Source organism: Anastrepha ludens, chromosome 4 (genome assembly GCF_028408465.1).
Source record: "Anastrepha ludens isolate Willacy chromosome 4, idAnaLude1.1, whole genome shotgun sequence".
In the NCBI taxonomy this organism is placed as follows: Eukaryota; Metazoa; Arthropoda; class Insecta; order Diptera; family Tephritidae; genus Anastrepha; species Anastrepha ludens.
The window spans coordinates 50400398-50414020 of NC_071500.1; the positions used below are offsets into that span (position 1 = coordinate 50400398).

At 34.5% G+C, this 13623-nt stretch overlaps 1 protein-coding gene across 1 annotated transcript in view; it reads right to left on the bottom strand.

The window, feature by feature from the left end:
* LOC128862258 (uncharacterized) overlaps nt 1-8925 on the bottom strand; it is a 61391-nt gene extending 52466 nt beyond the window's left edge. The window contains exon 1 of the mRNA XM_054100781.1: nt 8096-8925. The gene's annotated coding sequence lies outside the window, so the exon portion shown is untranslated. The remainder of the gene's footprint in view (nt 1-8095) is intronic.
* Nucleotides 8926-13623: the final 4698 nt, after the last annotated feature.

The following is a 13623-nucleotide window of genomic DNA, read 5'->3' on the forward strand; positions in this document are numbered from 1 at the left end:
TAAAAACAGGAGATAGAAAAAGTAAATAAGTAATTAATGCCTATGATTGTTTATATTTTTTAAAGTAGATCAACTGAATTCTCTGAAGCTTTTAAACCCTTCACTGGTCTGCGCTTCTCTCCATCGTAGCTTTAAATTAACAGCATCGTTGGTAATGCATATAAAGGGTTTTCCAATAACAGGTGTTATTGGTGATTTTTATGGCCAGAATTGGATGGTATTGATGAACAACTGATCAACAAACGTGTATTTTTAACAAGACGGCGCTACGTGCCACACAAGCAAACGAAGGCACTCATCTTTTACGAGAAAAGTTTCCGGACGATGTTATCTCTCGAAGAGGTGATCACAATTGGCCACCAAGATCTTGTGATTTAACAACTTGTGAGCTTTTTCTTTGGGGCCACGTGAAAGAGAAGGTCTACGCCAACAGCCCAGGGTCGATTCAAGACCTCAAAGATGGAATTCGTGAGGCTATCGAGGACATAGGACAGCCACTTTGCAATTCGGTATGGATCTTGCAAAGCTTTCGCCTTGGGATGTAGATAGCGAAAATCCAATTTTCAAACTCACTTACATCCATGATAAAAAGAATTGGCCGAGATCAGACCGTGAACCGGCATTCAGCGAATTTGAAAGAATCAGCATTAGTAACGTTACCGAGATCATGACAGCCGTTTATTTACAAAAAAACTGAGATTGTGTTGGGCGAGTGTATGAATCCGTGTGAGCACCCGGTGACGACCGAAGTTGATCGCACCATTTTATTTTTATCATACCAGATTAGCCAAGCCCGGTAATCTATTATCCTTGACCTACACACTGTTATTCTGTTATTAGAAAACTCCGGCACCAGAATCGAAAAGGTAGGCTGATCACTTGCTAATCTTAGCTTGAGAACTTAAAATGATAATACGAAGAGAAGCATTGTTGGAATGAATTTTTATTTATTAAAGACTGCTAGATAATTTCTTGATGTTGACCTTAAAGTGGACGAGTGCTCTATGAAACTCGCGAATAAATTTATTTTTTCCAAGTAAATTTTCACAATTTGGAAGCGTTGTTCTTGCATTATACGATTCATGATGACTTTCGAAACTTTACTGAACATAAATGTTAACACAGCTTGTCATTCCCACTTTCGTGCAATTTTTTTCCTCTCATTCGCTTATACGTTTTTCTTGATGAAATATTTTATGATTTCTTGTTTTTCTTACTCTTGGAATATATATATATGTAAATATATACATATACATAAATAATTGGCTCCTTCACCCTTTTGGGTGTTTGGCCGAGCTCCTCCTCCTATTTCTGATGTGCGTCTTGATGTTGTTCCACAAATGGAGGGACCTACAGTTTTAAGTCGACTCCGAAGGGCAGATATTTTTTATGAGGAGCTTTTTCATGGCAGAAATGCACTCGGAGGTTTGCCATTGCCTGCCGAGGCGCGACCGCTATTAGAGAAATGTTTTTCTTAATTCGAACCTACGCTCTTTCTGAATTCCGAATGGTAGTCACGCACTCTTGGAATACTTCCATAAAAAGAAATTAGCTATGAATTCATTGAGGTACCTAATCTAGTATACATATCCTTTAATTTTTTTTTAAATATTCAGTGGAATTGAGTGGATGTCATAAGGATAGCTACTTTGAAATGGAAAGTGCTCTAAAAGCATTTGAAAACCCTTGCATATCTTCAAAACCAATCCAAGAATTCTAGTTGCGTCTGAGTTCCACAGCGAGAAACAACAAATTTAAAATAATTTTTTTTTCAGGGTAACCAAATAACTGACTAAACAAAATTTGAATCTGCGGCTCAGTCAATTTAAGTTAAGTCTTTCCCGAGCAGTTAGGCGCAGCTAGAATCTCGTGCCGAAAGACACACACACTGCAGCGTAACATTAAAGTGCTTCTTGATAAAGCCGGACAACGCGACAATTGGATTCTTTAGCAAGCGAAAAAAGAGGGAGTTACGATTATTGGTTGGGTTTATCACTTGAAATAAACAAAGTGACTACCATATACCCAACAAAGCCCTTACTCTGCTTTTTCCCAACTATAACTAATTGAAAAAGAGGTTGTCTGTAAAGTCGGTTTACTGACGATAGTTTAACGTGATAACGTCATAAGAAAATACTGATTGAATGGTTGCATTTTTCAAAAGAAAATTTTAATTTTATTTGTTTGATAGATATTTTGTATGGATATAGAGAATGAGTTAACATTAACATAACATAATATATTGTACTTTAACATAACATAACAAAACATAACATAACATAACATAACATAACATAACATAACATAACATAACATAACATAACATAACATAACATAACATAACATAACATAACATAACATAACATAACATAACATAACATAACATAACATAACATAACATAACATAACATAACATAACATAACATAACATAGCATAACATAACATAACATAACATAACATAACATAACATAACATAACATAACATAACATAACATAACATAACATAACATAACATAACACAACATAACATAACATAACATAACATAACATAACACAACATAACATAACATAACATAACATAACATAACATAACATAACATAACATAACATAACATAACATAACATAACATAACATAACATAACATAACAAAACATAACATAACATAACATAACATAACATAACATAACATAACATAACATAACATAACATAACATAACATAACATAACATAACATAACATAACATAACATAACATAACATAACATAACATAACATAACATAACATAACATAACATAACATAACATAACATAACATAACATAACATAACATAACATAACATAACATAACATAACACAACATAACATAACATAACATATAACATAACATAACATGCTGTTCAAGCAAGGTAACGACGCATGAGCAAGATAACGACGCATTTTTTGATGCGTGCAGCCGGCTACATAGAATTATAAGACGTTATCACGTCAAAAAATAATAATAACATTAAAACAACAGGTATTATTAACAAACTTGGTTTTATTTTAAATTCTTCAAGTAAATCAAATTAATAAAAATCAATAAGAAGGCATATGCAAATACAAATACGTGAATTTATATATGTACATATGCGCATATACATACATACACATATACGCTCACTTAAGTAGGAGAGAGCAAGATGTCGAACGTTGCCGTTCGTTTGCTTTGTTTCCTTTGTCGTTCGTTCCGCGCTTTCGCTTGCAGTTCATGCAAGGTAACGGCAATGAGCAAGGTAACGACACATGAGCAAGGTAACGGCAATGAGCAAGGTAACACTAATGAGCAAGGTAACGACACATTTTTTCGTGCGTGCAGCCTGTTAAATCGAATTATAAGACGTTATCACGTCAAAAACGGCTTTCTGAGTCAGAGAATGAATCCATAGATGATAGAAAACCAGCTTTGGCCATCCGAAGCAAAATTGTGAGAGTAATTTCGGCTGCCACGTCATGAGCGACTCGGCAGCAGAATTCAGCCCACTCATTTCACACGTACACACAAAATCGTGAAGTCAGTTGTTGTTCAGACAATAACAAAGTAAACATTTTCGTATATGACCAACTTAACCTCAATTCTTTCGTAAACCAACCGCTGTTCTGACCCCAACTACGCCAATAAATCAGCTGATTCCTTCGAAACCAATGAGAGCCGGCATTTTGTACATCGTAGAATGAATCAACTATATTCTCCATCTCTCAACAATAATAGACATACTACTTACACATGTTCTTTTAGATTCAGTTTTAATCGATTTTCAATTTTGATCTCACGGCGCTCTCAAATCCATCCAACTTTATTCCAACTTACTTCAAAAGATACACGAAGATATATGATTTTATATTTGTATATAAATGTCTATTCAAGTGATCTTTACAAACCGGGTTAATAAAACGGGGTTCTACTGTTCTGTAGGTAAATTAGACACTCATTGTCTAAATTTTAATATATTTGCTCGATCAAATTTCATTCGCTGCGCTTGCGCGGCATTGTGGCTGTCTAATGAGATATTGGTATGCGATGCATAAAGGGTTTGATTGTAAAAAACACTAAAAATATACAGATAAAATACCCTTTATGTAGAAAAATTCGAATAAAATACAAAGTGAGACATACAATTATGCAGGCATTCCTACATAAATGTAAAGAACTGTAAATATGCCGACACAATTGATAGCAACTGTAAAAGTGGACACAATAAATGCCTAAAAATCAGTGTTTTAAATAATTCGTACTTCAAACAACTAATAGGGGGAAAATTGTGTACGTCATAATAATTGAAAATTCGTATGCTTCTGAAGCTTGTGATAATACTATTAAATGTTATCCATTATACAAAATCAAAGCCACTACTCAGGCGAAAAATTGGGACAGGCTGCCAGTGAAAAGTCTTTATTTAAGGTTCCAGTACATGATCGAATATAATATCAAAGCGACTCGGCATGGTATACCAATCGTCCAAAGTGGCAATAAAATCTTGGAAATCAAGGAGTCGGATGAACATGTGACCACAATGACCACGAACTTAAAATCAGACAAAACAGAAAAGATAGCTAAATAGGATAATGCTTACTAATAATCCTACTATTAATTTCAGTGTCGAAATAAGGCGAAAAAGTGTTGAGAACTTTTTACTTCTTCACAAAATTTGTAAAAAGTTTTAGAAGAAAGCCTTGTAATTTCATGCCACCACCAAGTAACTTATGATTTTTTGAGAAGGTTTTCGCTACCGAAGTCGCTCGGGAGCTCTCCACCTTCCAATGCATCACCTCCACCTCGATACAATGTGCAAGTACAAGTATACATCGTATAATATGGATTACTAAGCATCTAGCGGGAAACTTCTAGTCAGAACTTTTTACTTCATCTAATATGGCCAATCCTGTTGCAACATATGAAATATCGCAATAGAAAATGACTACTAATTTTGGATTTTATTTTGCAAGTTTATCTAATTGGCAAAGGTGTGTATTGGTATTATATGCGTCCTAGTTTTATAATAACTTTCCAACAAAGTCAAACCCTGGGCTTGCAAGTTTTGGGTTTGTTAACTACTTCCACTGCGTGTTTGATTGAAATTGTGTTTAAACTGTAATAGGTTTGTTTCATTCTTGTGTGATGAAATATATCTAAATTTTAGAAGCCGACCGCTAATCAAATTGTCTCGTTATTGACAAGCTGCAAAACATTGTTGCCATGTTTCGATAAGAATGCAATAACAAAAGTTAAAACTCATATAAATAAATACTTTTGCGACCATTTTATATTAAAACGTTGTCGGCAGCAAACTCAAAAGTGAATGGCGCTGGAAACGATATATTTTTACATATTTTTTTTAATTTAGAGTTAATGCTTTCATTATATGAACTTAATTTGTTGACTAAAATTGAAGCTTGCAACCACAATGCATTGCAACTAAATGCTTTTGATCGTACGTATCGAAAATGATTCAACACTTAGAGAAATTCACTCATGAAATATTAGATGTTACCCGCGGCCTTGTCAGCAAAGCATTTTTCATTCAACATAACGCAAGTGGAGCTCTCAAATTTTATGTGTCACTAAATTTTCTCTTATATTCCAAAATAACGTGAACTCAATCCTTCTTCCCTGGGCCTATGTAAACTTATGCTCTTGATAAAGCTCATCTATCAACGCAATACGAATTTATTATTGCGGTATCTGATTACGCATTTTGATGTCCATGTTTTTTGCGCTACACCCGCAAAGATTGGAATTTGTTTATTATGGAAGCTAATTTACAACCGCTATACCTGAATGGTTTTATGTATAATTACCATTGGAAGAGCCCGGTTTAAAATTCACTGTGGGACGAAATACCAAAAACGACAGGGAAAGTTGCTTCTAACAGCGGACGCCTCTCTGTAGGCAAAATTGGGAGTGCATTTCTCTCATGAAAAGGTTTCTCACAAGGTGGATTTATTAAGGTGACAGCATTCACCCAGCTGAATTTTTCACCGTAGGTATGGCTTATGACAAAATGATATGCTTTGTTTGTATGTATTGGTATGTTTACATTCGTATGTTTACATTTGCTTGCTGATTTTGACGTGATGGTTGGACCAAACGCAACAACAAATACATGTAGGGTTTTACTTATATGTGTTTGCTGTCACCTGTAATAAATTCGCCTTGGTTTCTCATAAAAAGAAAACTATCTACCATTTGGAGGCGATATAGAACATCATGAAGCAGCATCAAGACAAATGTACTTGTCAAAATTTCATTAACAATACACCCGACCACCCCTACATATATGTCTACGTCCTTGTAAAAAATGAATTACACTTTGTATTGGGTTTAACTGGACACTTCCATCGAGATAGAATGGAATCTAAAATTTTGTAATTGTGATAGATAGAATTACCACTATCGCTCTCTTGTTAGTAGAAAAATAATTGGATCAATGTCCATAATACTCAATAATTCTGCTAATAAAGGAGAGTAGGCAAATGTTTTTATATTTTTGTTAGGTGAGCTCTCTGGCATAACGTATGTTACTGAGCGGAATGCAAAGCCGCTTGTGATGCTTAAATTTTATTAGTTTGGCAACTCGATTATTAGGAATGGTAATACTAACAAGTAAATTGTATACAATTAAATTATGTATATTTAACTGTTTTCCCATTAGTTTATAAAGAGTAAATATTTAGCAGCTCAAAATAGTTGTAATTTATATTTTTAATTGCAGGTTTTGATATCTGTGTCAGAATTTTCAACTTTTTTTTCAATTAGCGTGTCTTAGTAAAAAACAGCCGGGCAGATCCACCATCGAGCTCACTTGATATTTTCGAAATATATGTGTCTTATTATCATATTTATTACCAAATTAAAAAAATAGAAGTAAGAAAGTAGAGGGAGTGAACTTTCAGAAAATTCTCATAAAACTTCTAACTTTACTAAATGGGCTGATAAATTTTACAGTTGTGTTCTCAAACAACTTAGGGTGTATCAAAGATGGAAAAAATTACCGCTTCAGAGTAAATTTATATTATTAACCTTTGGAGTCTCAATTTTTTTGGAATATCCAATTCTTAGGCCATATGCCATAGGCGTATACAGGCGTATCTTTGAAAATAAAAATCAAAAGTATTTTATCAACTATTTTATATTAAAATTCATAGAAGACTACGTAATTAGCACTTCAATTACATCCAAATTTTAATTAAGTTCGATGAAAAAAGTTTAACTTTTAGATATATATTTTTATTTATAGGTATATATACATATATATAAATATTGGCGAGTACCCCTTTTCTGTGTGTTTAACCGAGCTCCTCCTCCTATTTGAGGTGTGCGCCTTAATGTTGCTCCACAAATGGAGGGATCTACAGTTTTTAGCCGACTCCGAACGGCAAATATTTCTATGAGGAGCTTTTTCATAGCAGAAATAAACTCGGGGGCTTGCCATTGCCTGCCAAGGGCGACTGCTATTAGAAAAACCTTTTTCTGCATTTGCTCCGAATACCGAATGGTACTCACGCACCAGTCCAGGAAATATTTATATAAATAAATAAATGTTGTGGTTTTTTTTTCAATTACCTCCAAGCCCGTATTTTCTTTTCACGCTTTGCTAAAAATGTTTTAGTCTATTCCGTTTTTTTTTTGACATGAAATAGTGCAAAATTTACGCCAAATATATTGAACAAAAATTATTATTTACAAAATGGTGATGATAAATCTCATAATTTTTTAATCACATTTTATTATATTACAATTTATTTTAGCCTTAAGAGTTATTTAACAAAAAATCGTCTGCGCTAGTCTCTGTTAATACCCCATATGTATTTGGACTATGTGAGGCCACTACTTGACCTGTGAATTCAATTTAACCTAACCTGTAGCATTTGCGGACTTAAGTAATTCACTCTTTTTTGCATTAAAGAGATAAACAGAGTTACTGATATGTGAATAAAATCAGTAGCTATTAGTTACTTTACGAATATTGATTTAAGCAAATAACTATAAATTTATTTTAAGTCATAAATACACGCCTGTAAAAAATATTCACTTTTAAGCAAAAAGTTTAAACGTACCTTCTTATGATAGTAAGTTGCATACAATACAAAGAGCGATGCCGGAAGCTGCAGTCGAAGCCCCCCGTCTACTGCTTGCCTTCAGCAAGCCAACTGTTTATGTCTCAATATCGTTGAAGGTGTCATCTACTCTTGTTGTATTGTTGCGGCAGCAAAGGTTTATCCAATACACTCTTTAATTAAGTATAAGTGACAACAACTGGTACGTGAATACTTTTAAAATTAGCCGTAATTTTTAAGCTGACATTAACAAAACTGCATTGGGTATTTCCAAATATAAAAAAATATGAAATTTTGGATTTTTTTAAACACATAAATTACATTCGCTCTTTTTCTTTCATGTAATTTATAATATTTCCTGAATTTCTTATTACGTTAGATAAATTTATGCTTCAAACATTTTTCATTAAATTTAAACAATTAACTTGCAAACATTCGCTATTCATGCTGAAGTATAAAATATCTTTATATACGAAATAGTACACAAGCACCCAAAAATTGATAAACCGTAAAACGACATTTGACGCGATCAGCAACTAAACACTGATACAAAAGTCTTCGAAACAAGCAGGAAAAATTGTTTGCCAAAAGCGACACGAGCGCGCACACGACCGTTCACCGTAAAACACGTTCACTGAGTAAACTCAACAGCGAACCAAAGACAGCAAAATTGGTTGGCAATGAGGCCAACAAACCACCATCAAACCAAAGCAATTGCAGAGAGTGCAGACTATAGACAACAATAACAAAAAAGGAACACAAAACAATAATCAAGCAACCAGACAAAATTATATTCAAGGCAATCGTTAGCAAGAGAGCCTCCACAGCTAGAGAAATAACGAATGAACTCTTTGATTTCAGCAAAATCATTTTCGTCCAATTTTTCGTGCAGCCGCCAATGCATTCGAAGCTGGTAAAACTTAAGTTCGAACTGAGCAAGTGAGTAAATGAGAGTTCAATCAAACCGAAAATTGTGCATAACTTGACTTAAACTATTTACGAGTAATAAAAACCGAACGCCATAGTTCAGTGAGTTTATACGTCATTAGTATTCGATGGATCCCGGGGTTGTTTCCTACTGTGTGCGACAAACATAAAATGATAAAAGCAACGTTTTTTATAGAACAAAAAAAGAAAGTATAGCGCAAGGTGGAAGAGAAGCTCAGCCAAACACAAACATTTGGGCATTTACATTTATAGAGGCGTTTGAAAGTCTTCGATAATTAGAAATTCAAAAATTTAGCTGTTGATTTCTCAAGTGGAACTGGAAAAAACTAGTAATCGCTATGTGAGCACTAATTTTTTAATTTTTTTAATTTTAATTTTTTATTTATTTACATATAAATATTGTATATTTTACAAATTAATGTTTGGCCAAACTTTAACAGGAGCTTGCATCCTGTACTTAAGCTAGCGCCTGTGTGATACAACGCTAAAAGTTAGATATCGGTCAACTAACTTTAGAAAAACTTGGGCTCTGCAGAAGAGAAGTAATTTTAAGCATAAAATAACCGCCTTTCAAATTAATGCAATGTATTTTAAAAATGAACCATATAAAGCATTAAAATTCAGTCGAGCAAATCAAAAATTCTTTATACTTTTACGAAACTCATTTTATCGAATATCTTAAATTCCATTCATTCTCAATTCAACGTAGCACAGTGTTGCGTTAGTTGCCAAACCTAGTAAAATGCAATGTTAAAAGCTTAATAAATCTTAAATACAATTAAATTCCAAAAGCCTTAATTAACCCAGATACACCTAAAGTACCGCACGTAGTACACCTGTTTTTTCAGAAAACGCGTTAACAGTGCTTTAACATTGCTAATTGATTTGTTGTTGTGTTACAATACATTGTAGTCAGAATGAATAAATAAAGATTTTCTAAGCTTTCTTAATTTTTGTTAAAACAATTATGAAAATTAAAATAGTCCTTGCACTATTAAGCTCATTGGCATATCAGGGTTAAGAAAGATTAAAATATGTTTTGCGAAAAAAATATTTTTTAAAAGTTATGAGGCATCAAAATCAGGCTTTGCATTTCACTTAAATATGTTGTAGAGAAGTGTCAAATTTGTTTTCACACTTCAATACATGAAATTTATAATTAGCGTCAGCATTTTTGTAACATTTAACCAGTTTTTTATCCACGCTTTTATGCCCAAAGGTATTATAATTTTGCTCAGCTAACGACCCTATGAAGGCTGTATCTAACGAGGGGGGTTCAATAAGTACCCGTGTTTGATGACAGGGGGCGTTCCTGAGAGAAGTTGGTATTGACATCGTGTACTATCATCTATCAAACGATGGCAAAACAAATCTAAGACTGATTGATTTGGCAGCTATTCTAGTAAGACGTGTTTCGTGATTTTCGCTAAGATGTAAAAAGAGCAGTATCGTTCAGCAATTCGCCTTTTGTTTTTGAATGGGAATAAATGCAAGGAAATAAAAGCTGTCTATGGGGATGCTTCGCCATCTATGAATATATCATTCGCCAATATCTAACATTGGTTCAACGAATTTAAACGTGGTCAAACATCTATTTTTGACGAGGGGCGACCAGGACGCCCGGCAGGCGTGATTACCAACGAAATCATTCAAAAAGTCCACGGCATGATTCTCGCTAATCGACGAACCAAAGTGCGCGAAGTAACAGAGGCCATAGGTGTCTCGACCGGAATGGCAATTATGGTTGTCACCATTGATGAAACCTGGGCTCATCTTTACACACCAGAAACTAAGTAACAATCAAAAACAATGAATTTCTCCCAGTGAATCTGCTCCTAAGAATGCCAAGATAGTCCCATCGGCCGGGAAGGTCATGGCGACGGTTTTTTGGGATGCAAACGGTGTCATCCTAATGGATTTCTTAGAAAAAAGATGAACGATCACTGGACATTACTACAGTGAGTTATTGGGCCGCTTTCACAAAAAATTGAAGGAGACTCGACCGGCTTTGGCGAAAAAGAAGATTCTGTTTCAGCACAATAACGCACCAGCACATTCATCGGGAGTTGTCGCCGCCAAACTGCTTGAATTGCTGCCGCACCCCCGTATTCATGCAATCTGGCTCCCTGCGACTTTTTCTTGTTTCCTAACATGAAGAAATGGCTCACAGGAAAAAAATTTAGTTCAAACAAGGAAGTAATCGCCGAGATAGAGACGTATTTTTGAGAGTTCGACAAATCCTATTCTTTGTAGGTGTTCAAAAAATGACCGGAGCTTTGGGGGAAGTGTATATTTCTAAAAGGGGACTATGTTGAAAAAAAAAATTTAAATATTTTTGAAATTTACCTTCGTATGTACCGAAATACTCAGAATGATGGGAGGAGCCAATTTAGCCATGACTGTCCGTACTCACGATAACTGGAGCGAAATTTAATATCAAAATGACAGTTGGTACCCTTTGAATAATGTGCGAAATCGGTCAATAACTACATTCACCTGCCCTATAACGCAGAAATGAATTAACATTTTAAAAATGCGGGTGAATGCAAGTATATCAATCCTTATTTAAAGCCAGCATAAATATTATTGAGATCAGCTAAAGCCAGGTCTACTTCTAATGTTTATGTTGAAATTAAATTTCCATCCGTTTCTCTGATATTACAAGCCATAGCTCTCACTGTCTGCAAATTTGTTGGATTCAAAAACCCAGCCCAAATTAGTTTTTACAAAAATGTGCGTGGATATATAAAGTTCGAATGCAGATTTGTTTACTTATTTTCGATAAAGTTTGCTACTTTCGAAGACGTTTTCATGATTCCGTGATTGAAGAAGTTGTCGTCCATATCTGGACACACACACCTCAGATAACGAGAGTGAATTCTGAGTTTCTGGTTGAGCTCCTGAAGGAATGCATTTTTTTAGCTTGTTGGCACATAAAGCATAAAGTTCGCATTTAAGGGTAAAAGATTGTCAAAATCCACAAAAACTATATTGCCGTGAAATATGCCTAAAATTTCATATGCATTTCACGGTAAAGTAGTAATCAGATCACGCCATGAAAATATCGTGCCACATATCAGCAACATGATTCCAAAAACATTTTCTCCCAACTGTTTAAAATTCACATGCCATTTAAATGACAATTCATTTGCGAGTGAAGTACCTCAAAATGAAGTTCAGACATGACATTTTTAAGTGAAATGCATTCGCAAAGAGTATAACTAAATCTTCTTTATATATTTTTGTTTCAATATATAAAGTACGTATTTGTTTAAAAACACTTTTCTTACCAAAATTCGACAATTGTTTTTGGGGCGATACTCATAAATTTTACATTTCTTCCCATTTGGCAATCATTGTAGCAATGTGTAGCAACAGGTTACGACAAGCCAGAGGCATGAATAGTTGCTGCTACCCTTAGATTTGTTAATGCACCCCAGTGTGGTGGCACGAAACACCTTTGGATAAATTTATAGATCCTGGTACCTCGGCAACTCGTAGAATCGCTCTTATTGGAAGAGCTTGATATGACATGTTGGTGTGTCCGGCATGCTTTATTTGAGCTGCAGAATGAGCTCTTCATGAAATCTATTCATTGAGCTTTTGTTAGCCCGCTTTAATAAAGTGATGTAGTGCATTTAATGGAGGGCCTTGTATTGAGCTTTGTTCCTATTCGAAAGAACATGATCCTGCGATGAGGCGGAAGGCTTTATTTAAGCTTTGCGATGAGCTCCTTGACGGGTTTATTTAAGCGCTTGATGTCATGTCTGGCATACACACACCAGAAACCACTGAGGGCCATTCCTCCACTAGAATTATTTTTATTGCTAGTGGTCATAAATACGCTATTTTCCCATATATAGAAATATTTTCAGAATGAAACTAAAAAAAAAATGGCAGGAGAAACAGTTGCAAAATACTGCTTAGTGATATTGGTTTATTGAGGTCCATTTGCAGCTTATACAAAATTGTGGAAATTCTAACATTTTCCTTTTGTACCGATTGATACAAGAAAATACATAATTAAAATAAATATCTCAAAGAAAATTAATTTCGAGGGCAGTCCCAAGTTCACGAGGAACGTAGACTTTAAGAATAGCATTCAGAAGTTATTGCAAAATGTATTTAAAATCAAGATTTTACAATGTCTGAAATGAAAGGTATATCCAAGATGGTCTTTTGGATAAAAAAGTGGCGGCCACTGTTTGAAAAAGAGCAAATAATGGGCTGTTATCGCTGGTCAAAAGTATTACGTTTGTAAAAGGTGATCAATTTGGAGGTATCAGATTTTAATAAGTTTAATTAAAACAACGAAAATTCACCTTGATTGGGCAATCTATATTATTTTTGTGTAGAACCATTCATGACATTTACTTTTTTAAAGATAAACCTTTTCAAATGTTGACCGCAACTGCGCCGTAATTTGGTCATACATTGAATGACTGGCTGGAGGACTTCGGTGGGTATCGTGAATAACTTTGGTAATGTTGACTTGCAATGCCTCAGTCGGAGCTGGTACATCCACAAATCATTTAAACTTTATATACCCCCACAAATAAAAACCCACACGATCTTGGTGG